General features: G+C 35.6%; 1 pseudogene; it reads left to right on the top strand.

Annotated features, from left to right (window-relative positions):
- Positions 1-9,904: 9,904 nt before the first annotated feature.
- Positions 9,905-10,003, top strand: LOC132297928 (small nucleolar RNA R71; annotated as a pseudogene).
- The last annotated feature ends 875 nt before the right edge of the window (positions 10,004-10,878 follow it).

Below are 10,878 nucleotides of genomic sequence, written 5' to 3'. Positions count from 1 at the left end.
AATCTTTATACATTAAAAATGTTTAGTGACATGATCGGTACCTTTATTCAGTTATTTTCATTCAAAGATTTAATTTTTATTCTTTAAAACACTCTTCGTGACGTCAAAGGGATCTCGTATAAGTTTAGCTCAAAACTTTCATTTTGTTTCAGAGATTTAATCTTTATACATTAAAATGGTCTTGTGACTTAATAGGTACCTTGATTGAGGTATTTCCATTCAAAGATTTAATCTTTTCTCATTAAAACACTCTTCGGGACGTCGTAGAGAACTTGAATAAGTTTAACTCGAAACTCTTATTTTCGTTCAATGATTCAATATTTATACATTAAAAAGGTCTACTGACATAATATGTACCTTTATTGAGGTATTTTCCCTCAAAGATTCATTCTTTACTCATTAAAACACTCTTCGGGACTTCATAGGTAACTCGAATAAAATTAACACAAAACTCTCATTTTCTTTCAAAGATTCAATCTTTATACGTAAAAATGGTAGAGTAACATGATTGGTACGTTTATTGATTTATTTTCATTCAAAGATTCAATCTTTACTCATTAAAACACTATTCGAGACTTCATAGGTAACTCGAATAAGTTTAACTGAAAACTCTCATTTTCTTTCAAAGATATAATAATTATACACTAAAAAGGTCTAGTGACATAATAGGTACCTTGATTGAGGCATTTCCATTCAAAGATTCAATCTTTACTCATTAGAACACTCTTCGGGACGTCGAAGGGAACTCGAATAAGCTTAACTCAAAACCTTCATTTTTAATCAAAGATTCAATCTTTATAAATTAAAAAGGTTTAGTGACATGATAGGTACCTTTATTGAGTTATTTTCATTCCAAAATTCAATATTTACTCATTGAAACAATCTTCGCAACTTCATAGGTAACTCGAAAAAGTTTAACGCAAAACTCTCATTTTCTTTTAAAGATTCTTTATACATTAAAAAGGTCTAGTGACATAACAGGTACCTTTATTGAGGTATTTTAAATCAAAGATTGAATCTTTACTCATTAAAACACTATTTGAGACGTAAAAGGGAACACGAATAAGTTTAACTCAAAACTCCCATTTTCTTTCAGAGATTCAATCTTTATACGTTAAAATGGTCTAGCGACATAATAGGTACCTTGACTGAGGTAATTTCATTCAAAGATTCAATCTTTACTTATTAAAATACTCTTCGTAACGTCAAAGGGATCTGGAATAAGTTTAACTCAAAACTCTCATTTTCCTTTAAAGATTCAATCTTTATATGTTGAAAAGGTTTACTGACATGATTGGTACCTTTATTGAGTTATTTTCATTTTAAGATTTAATTTTTACAAATTAAAACACTCTTCGTGACGTCAAAGGGATCTCAAATATGTTTAACTCAAAACTCTAATTTTCTTTCAAAGATTTAATCTTCGTACGTTAAAAAGGTTTGGTGACATAATAGGTACCTTCATTGAGGCATTTCCATTCAAAGATTCAATCTTTACTCATTAGAACACTCTTCGGGACGTCGAAGGGAACTCGAATAAGCTTAACTCAAAACTTTCATTTTTATTCAAAGATTCAATCTTTGTAAATTAAAAAGGTTTAGTGACATGATAGGTATTTTTATTGAGTTATTTTCATTCCAAAATTCAATCTTTACTCATTGAAACACTCTTCGCAACCTCAAAGGTAACTCGAAAAAGTTTAAAGCAAAACTCTCATTTTCTTTCAAAGATTCTTTATACATTAAAAAGGTCTAGTGACATAATAGGTACATTTATTGAGGTATTTTAAATCAAAGATTGAATCTTTACTCATTAAAACACTATTCGAGACGTAAAAGGGAACATGAATAAGTTTAACTGAGAACTCTCATTTTCTTTCAGAGATTCAATCTTTATACGTTAAAATGGTCTAGTGACATAATAGGTACCTCGACCGAGGTAATTTCATTCAAAAATTCAATCTTTACTCATAAAAATACTCTTCGTGACGTCAAAGTGACCTCGAATAAGTTTAACTTAAAACTCTCTTTTCTTTCCAAGATTTAATCTTTATACATTAAAATGGTTCAGTGACAAAACAAGTACCTTGATTGAGGTATTTTCATTCTAAGATTTAATCTTTACTCATTAAAACACTCTTCAAGACGTCAAATGTAACCCGAATAAGTTTTATTCAAAACTCTCATTTTGTTTTAAAGATTCAATCTGAAAACATTAAAAAGGTTTAGTGACATTATAGGTACCTTTATTCTATTATTTTCATTCAAAGATTCAATCTTTACTCATTAAAAAACTCTTCGTGACGTCAAAGGGATCTCGAATAAATTTAACTCAAAACTCTTATTTTCTTTCAATGGTTTAATCTTTATACATTTAATGGCCTTGTGACATATTAGGTACCGTGATTGACATATTTCTATTCAAAGATTCAATCTTTACTCATTAAAACACTCTTCGGGACGTCGAGGGGAACTCGGATAAGCTTAACTCAGAACTCTCATTTTCTTTCAAAGATTCAATCGTTATACATTACAAAGGTTTAGTGACATGACAGGTACCTTTATTCTGTTATTTTAATTCAAAGATTTAATCTTTACTCTTTAAAACACTCTCCGTGACGTCAAATGGATCTTAATTAAGTTTAACTCAAAACTCACATTTTCTTTCAAAGATTTAATATTTATGCACTAAAATGGTCTAGTGACATAATAGGTACCTTGATTGAGGTATTACAATTCAACGATTCAATCTTTACTTATAAAAACACTCTTCGGGACGTCGAAGGGAACTCGAATAAGTTTAACTCAAAACTCCCATTTTATTTCAAATTTGCAATCTTTATACTTTAAAAAGGTCTAGTGACATAATAGGTTCCTTTATTGAGGTATTTTCATTCAACGATTCAGTCTTTACTCATTAAAACACTCTTTGGGACGTCAAATGGGACTCGAATAAGTTTAACTCAAAACTCTCATTTTCTTTCAAAGATTCAATCTTTATACGTCAAAATGATCTAATGACATAATAGGTACCTTGATTGTGGTAATTTCATTCAAAGATTTAATCTTTACTCATTAAAACACTCTTCGTGACGTCAAAGAGATCTCGAAAAAGTTTAACTCAAAACTCTCAGTTTCCTTCGAAGATTTAATATTTATACATTAAAATGGTTGATTGACATAATAGGTACCATGATTGAGGTATTTCCATTCAAAGATTCAATTTTTACTCATTAAAATACTCATCGGGACGTCGAAGGGAACTCGAATAAGTTTAACTCTAAACTCTTATTTTCTTTCAAAGATTCAATCTTTATACATGAAAAAGGTTTAATGACATGATAGGTACCTTTATTGAGTTATTTCCATTCAAAGATTCAATCTTTACTCATTAAAACACTCTTCGCGACTTCATTGGTAACTCGAATAAGTTTAACTTAAAACTTTCATTTTCTTTCAAAGATTCAATCTTTGTACACAAAAAATGTCTGCTGACATAATAGGTACCTTGATTGAGGTATTTCCATTCAAAGATTCAATCATTACTTATTAAAATACTCTTCGGGACGTCGAAGAGAACTCGAATAAGTTTAACTGAAAACTCTCATTTTCTTTCAGAGATTCAATCTTTGTACGTTAAAATGGTCTAGTGATATAGTAGGTACCTTGATTGAGGTAATTTCATTCAAAGATTCAATCTTTACTCATTAAAACACTCTTCGTGACGTCAAAGGGATCTTGAATAAGTTTAACTCAAAACTCTCATTTTCTTTCAAATATTTAATCTTTATACATCAAAATGGTCTATTGACATAATAGGTACCATGATTGAGGTATTTCCATTCAAAGATTCAATCTTTACTCCTTAAAACTCTCATCGGGATGTCGAAGGAAACTCGAATATGTTCAACTCAAAACTCTCATTTTCTTTCAAATATTTAATCTTTATACATTAAAAAGGTTTAATGACTTGATAGGTACCTTTATTGAGTTATTTTTATTCACAGATTCAATCTTTACTCATTAAAACACACTTCGCGTCTTCATAGGTAACTCGAATAAGTTTAACTTAAAACTCTCATTTTCTGTCAAAGATTCAATCTTTATGCACTAAAAAGGTCTACTGACATAATAGGTACCTTGATTGAGGTATTTCCATTCAGAGATTCAATCTTTACTCGTTAAAACACTCTTCGAGACGTCGAAGGGAACTCGAATAAGTTTAATTCAAAACTCTCAATTTCTTTCAAAGATTCAATCTTTATACATTAAAAAGGTTTAGTGACATGATAGGTACCTTTATTGGGTTTTTTTCGTTCAAATATTCAATCTTTACTCATTAAAACACTCTTCGTAACGTCAAAGGGATCTCGAATAAGTTTAACTCAAAACTCTCATTTTCCTTCAAAGATTCAATCTTTATATGTTAAAATGGTTTAGTGACATTGTTGGGACCTTTATTGAGTTATTTTCCTTCTAAGATTCAATCTTTACTCTTTAAAATACTCTTCATGACGTCGAAGGTATTTCGAATAAGATTGACTCAGAACTCTCATTTTCTTTCAAAGATTTAATTTTTGTACATTAAAATAGTCTAGTGACATAATAGGTGCCTTCATTGAGATATTTTCATTCAAAGATTCAATCTTTACTCTTTAAAACACTCTTCGGGACGTCGAAGGGAACTCGAATAAGTTTAACTCGAAACTCTCATTTTCTTTCAAAGATTCAATCTTTCTACATTAAAAAGGTTTAGTGACATAATCGGTACCTTTGTTGAGTTATTTTTTCTCAAAGATTCAATCTTTACTCATTAAAACACTCTTCGTGACTTCTTAGGTAACTCGAATAAGTTTAACTCAAAACTCTCATTTTCTTTCAAAGATCCAATCTTTATACATTAAAAAGATCTAGTGACATAATAGGTACCATAATTTAGGTAATTTCATTTAAGGATTGAATCTTTATTTATTTAAACATTCTTTGCCGCTGCCTCTGCCTCCTCAGCCTCGAGCTCCTCTGCAGCCACTACTGCGTTGTCCTGTAGTCTGGTGATAATAGCATTGTAGCTTTTATCCCAATCCTTTTTCTCGATGATGCCTGATCCTCTCTCAGGGCGCTCCCGTGGCTGGAAAGGGTAGCGCTGATCGTGTATAATCTGGGTGATGAGGTGGCCAAATGGGAGGGTTGGGCCGCCTGGGGCGGTCCCTGCTGATATAGTCATTATATAACTTCCTAATCACGCACCAGATGAGAGAAGGGATAGAAAGCCAATGCCCTGAGTATAATGCATATAGGGCTGTAAGAAAGTCGTCGTGCCTCTGGATCTTGTGGCCGGCCATAAATACGTTTCGGTAGAGCACCGAATCGAAGAACCATAAATCATTTAGGAGATATGTTCAGGTGGCGAAAGTCTCACCAGCGGCATGGTGGCCTGTAAGAAGGATGGCTATATCTGAATATGAGGCCTGTAGAGAGTAGGATATAGCTCCTATAGATCTGGTGGGTAGAGATGGGGACACCGGCAGGATCTGGATAATGTGTCCATCGTAATGGAAATCAGGTGGCCATCAATAGAAGTCCGCAGCTCCTCCGGGTTACGCGGGGCAGGCCGGAGGTTCTGGTAGAACATCTGGACTAGCCTCGGGTAAACCGGGAAAGTGACAGGAGTCAGAATGGCTGCCAGGCCTCGCTGAATAATATCGTTGTATGCCGATCGGGTCAGCACCGATCGGGAGAAATAGTCTGTGTCAAAGAAGGACTCATGCGCTACCTACAGGTGTGAGTATCTCGGCAATGGCCGGTCGATATGAAGATCTGGCTGAGCTGGTAGAGGAGATGGAGATGGTGTAAACACAGCCTGAACCTGAGAAGGAGATGGAGAATGCTCATCCTTAACCGCATGAGTAGGTGACTGAGGTGGAGTAGGGTCATGGAAGGGCTCTGCTGGCACCTCTGTCCGCTGCCGGACTCTCCTCGGAGTGTCATCGGGACTGGGTTCCAGGACATGAGACGAACCGTCCTCGGCATCGAAACATGGCCTGCCTCGGCGGTGGTAATGTCCGTGGGCTATAGTCTTACGCTTAGCCATGGCCTGAAAAGTAAAAGAAATTCGAAGGGAAGTCAGTGCTAGAATAAAGAATTGAAAGCACAAAATAGAAACATGCATATCAAATAAGATAGACAAAATAGATATGACATGAATCTATGCAAGTGACAGGATATGAAGCATGTTACGTAGTATAAGTGTTAAATGCATCCAATGTAGAAAATCACATGCATTAGGCATGAATGAGATAGCATGGACACAAGATAAGATGCATGGAATGTGTGTATGAAATATATGAAGTTCGATCGATCACAAAAATTATGAGATCGATTTGACAAAAGGAACTTCGATCGATTGAACTGAAGAAACTTCGATCGATCTGGGAAAAAGTTCAATCGATCGAACTGTGCGATGCGAAAACTGAAAGGTCACAGATCTGTGACTTTGGAAGCACGGGGGCCACACGAACAAAGTCGTGGGCCCATCAACTCATTAAATCATCAATCCTACTCACATAGCATGGCCTATACTCCCAAAATGGATTCAAAATACACAAATATATCAACACGAAGCATATATATATATATATATATATATATATATATATATATATATATATATAAGCACAATGCTTTGAAGCTCAACAATGGCAGATTCATCATCTAAGCAACCTAGATCTATCATATAAACATTTAGGCAACAATTAGATTCAAAGTTGGGGTTTGGATCTTACCCCAAACGAAGAGAGAAGTGGAGATGCGAAGGGGTAATGGAATCCGGGAGAAGAGAGAGTCGAAGCTCACTAGATCTCGCCGGGAATCTCACCGGAGAGGGAGATGGTGGATGCGTGCACAGTGGCGACGGGAATGAAGGACGAGGGCTTGAAGAGTAAGATGGTTGGATCGATCTTTAATGATCGATCTAACCATAGATCTATTTTTAAAAACACCCCCGAACCAGTTTGATTGATCGAACGATCCACCTTTCAAGTTTTGGAATTTTGATTTTTTTAAAAAATTAAAAACTAAAATTAAAAATTGAAAACAATATATATATATATATATATATATATATATATATATATATATTTTGAAATATAAGAATAAAAATAAAATAAAATATTTTTGGATTTTTAAAAATTAAAAAAAAAAGTCAAATAAAGTCAAAGATGGTGAGATGAAGAACTAAGATCAATCTGAACAAAATGTTCGATCGATCTGAACAAAATGTTTGATCGATTTGATAGAGAGCAAAAATATGCAGGTTTTTAGGTTCAAAATTTTGTCTAAGTGTTGGAACTGAAGATCGATCCAATAATGAAATTGGATCGATCGAAGATCTTTAGATCGATCTTGGAATGTTTTCGATCGATCTGATAGAGAGGTGATTTGGATGTAGGCGGATGCAGGTTGAAAATTTTTCTAAGTGTTAGATGCAGGTAGAAGTTCGATCGATCGAACTCTCTTTTGAGACCGATCAAACTTATGCAGAATACTCAATCACAACATAAAAGTGCATACAATCCTAATCACAGTTCCTAGCAATGTATATGAACCAAAAACAAGTATCTAGACTTCGTAAGAAATGAAATTAAAGATAGAAATGAGGGAGGAATAGGGTTTTGACACCCTACGAAATGCTTTGCTAGTCTTTAACGTCTCTAGCAAGACTTTGGGCTCTTTTAGCCCGGATCAAACATTTTGTAGTGCATCCCCTCCTTAACAGGGTGATGGATGCCTTGAGCTCCACCCAACAAATGATTCCCTAGAGAATTTGTTGGGTTAGGCTCAAAGGAACTTTTTGGTCCTTGGTGAAAACAATCTTTGGGCTTCCATGCCCTTTCAAAGCAAGATTTTGAAACAACTTTCTTTGGTTTCAAGGTTGAAGATGGACTATTTGAAACCTTGGAACCACTTAAAAACTCAATTCCTTCACATTTAAGGTCATGACATTTCTCTACAACATTAACTTCTTCATGCTTGTCAAATGAATTCGGGGTTGGATTGAAAATATTCAACTTTACCTTCATGTGGCCAAATGAGATCTTCATTATCCCCGTCCTACAATTAAAATGTTGGCATTCGCGGTTGCCAAGAAAGGACAGCCAAGGATAACGGGAATTTGGCTCTTAGGATTCGGGACCGGTTCCGTGTCAATGACAACGAAATCAACGGGGAAGAAAAACTTATCAAATTCTAATCAAAACATCTTCAATGATACCCCTAGGCTTCTTGATGGATCAGTCGGCAAGTTGCAAAACCACCGACGTTGGTTTCAAGTCTCCTAAGCCTAATTTCACATACACCGAATATGGAAGAAGATTAACACTTGATCCTAAGTCTAGAAGAGCCCGATTAATTACATAGTCACCAATGATGCAAGAAGTAGTAGGTGAACCAGGGTCCTTAAACTTTGGAAGAGTGTTATGTTGTAAAATTAAGCTTACTTGCTCGGTTAAGACCACTTTCCTAGGTGCTTAGCTTTTGTTCATCCTCTTTTGGGTGCATAAGTCTTTTAAAAACTTGGCATAAGCCGGAATTTGCTTGATTGCATCCAAAAGTGGAAGATTGACTTTCACTTGCCTAAACACATCTATAATTTCATTGATTTTGGCCTTTTGCTTGTCATTTGAAATGGATCCTTTTAAGGCATCCGAAAATGGAGCTTTTGGTTCAAAACTCTTTTCAAAATTTTTCTTTGAAGTCACTTCAACATAAGAAGTTTTCAAATCATTTTGCAAACCTTTCTTTTCAAAATCACTTTTCAAATCACTTTTTAATACATTCTCATTTGAAAAATCATGTATATGCAATGAAGGAGGAATAGGATGTGAAACGGGACGGGTGTCAACTTTGAGTTGCACCGGTTCACTCTTTTCATTGGACATACCCACTTGGTTATCCATAATCTTCCCACTTCTCAAGGTTGTCACCGCATTGACATACTCTATTATGTGACCTTCCGAAGAGGAATGAGTCTCCACAACACATTGTTGCTTTGGTGGGGCATTCAAAGGCATTTTCCCTTTCTCTCTAGCATTTAAGGTGCTAGCTATTTGCCCTACTTGAGTTTCTAGCTTTGCAATGGATTGAGAGTGAGAATGAAGTAATTGAGTGTTAGCCTCTTAAGTGCCTAGAGTGGTCAAAACTTTCTCTTCAAAGGCGGGACTCCTAGAATTCCCTTAAGAATATGATTGACTTGGACAATGAGAATTAGAGAATTAGTTTCCTTATGATTGAAATGGTTTATATCCTTGGAAACTTTGGCTTTGCATTGGAGGTGTAATGTATTTCCCTTGGAAACCGCCTTGGGGATGGTTTGAGCCTTCCCCTTAGTCTTTTCAAGAAAAATTTGAATGATTCCTCCAACTTGGATTATAATGATTGTCATAAGGATTGTTCCCTTTATTAACAAAAGTTGCATTGACTTGTTCATGATGTTCACCTTGCACATGTCCATGGGGACAATTGGAAGTAAAATGTAAAACACTTGAACAAGTCATATATGTCTCATTAGATGCATGATGCGAATGGTTAGGAATGGAAGATACTTGATTTGTCGAGTTTTAGTTGATCAAGAATTGATCAAACCTTTGAGATAAAGATTTCATCTCGGCGGTTATTTCATTGGAATGGTCGACTTGATGCAAGCCAACGCTCTTTCTTCCACTAGAATTCCTACCATTCTTAGAAGATAGAGTTCGATGCAAAGAATTTTCACTCATGCTCTCATAAAGACGCCGCACGTCATCCTCATGCCTATCAATGTAAGAACCACCTATGGAAGCATCAACCATGCCCTTATGATTGTCCGATAAGCTCTCAAAGAAGTATTGAACTGGTTGCCATTTGGGGCATGTCATGACGTGGACACTTCCTAAGCAATTCATTAAAGCGTTCCCATGCCTCATGGAATGTTTCCCCATCCCCGTGTGAAAACTCTCGAATTGAGGTTCACATGGCATTGGTCTTAGAAACTGGATAGTACTTCTTCAAGAACGCTTGTTGCATTTCTGCCCAAGAAGTTATTGAAAAAGGCCTAAGATTGTTAAACCAATATTTTGCCTTGTCTTTTAGGGTGAATGGAAAAAGTTTAAGCCTCAAGACCTCTTCCGGCATGTCCGTATATTTTACGGTGGAACATATTTCAAGAAACTCATCCAAATGCTTGTAAGGTTCTTCAATTGGAAGTCCATGGTAGTTAGGAAGCATTTGAATGGTTTGTGGCTTGATCTCATAGTGATATGTGCTAAATGGTGGCAATTGAATGCATGTGGGTGCATTATATTCATTAGGCACAGAGTGATCTCTCAAAGCAAGGGGAGGATTAGCAATTGGAGGTGCAACATGGGCTCCTTGATTGCCTTGAATAATGGGTGGTGGTGGAGCATAAATTGGCCTTGGCATTCCCAGTGGAACTTGGCCTTGTTGTTGTGGTGGATGAATGAATGGCTTTGGCATGCCTAATGGTACTTGCATGTTATCATGATGCACATTGGGGTGAAGGATACCTTGCTGGTCTATGTGACCAAGGTCCTCCACATGGTCCTCATTGTGTCCTTCCATTGATGAAATGGATTGACTAGAACTACCTCTTTCCCTAGGGTTTCAAACAATGGATTCAAGATGAAAATTTAAAGGGACAAGAGTAGGTCTCAATGATCTACGACCATGCATGCATAATGCAACATAATAAGTAAAAATGTCAAACACTTCACCTTCACAACAAATCAACTATCAACAAACTTCCTCCACATACATTGTTCCCATACTCCCATGCTTAAACAACATGCAAAGAAAAGTAAATTTGCCTCCACGCAGGCTCACGAT

The sequence above is a fragment of the Cornus florida genome, unplaced genomic scaffold (assembly GCF_030987335.1).
Source record: "Cornus florida cultivar Cherokee Brave unplaced genomic scaffold, ASM3098733v1 CherokeeBrave_3.0.0_Hap2_Chr02, whole genome shotgun sequence".
Classification (NCBI taxonomy): Eukaryota; Viridiplantae; Streptophyta; class Magnoliopsida; order Cornales; family Cornaceae; genus Cornus; species Cornus florida.
This window is presented reverse-complemented; position numbering and strand designations above follow the sequence as displayed.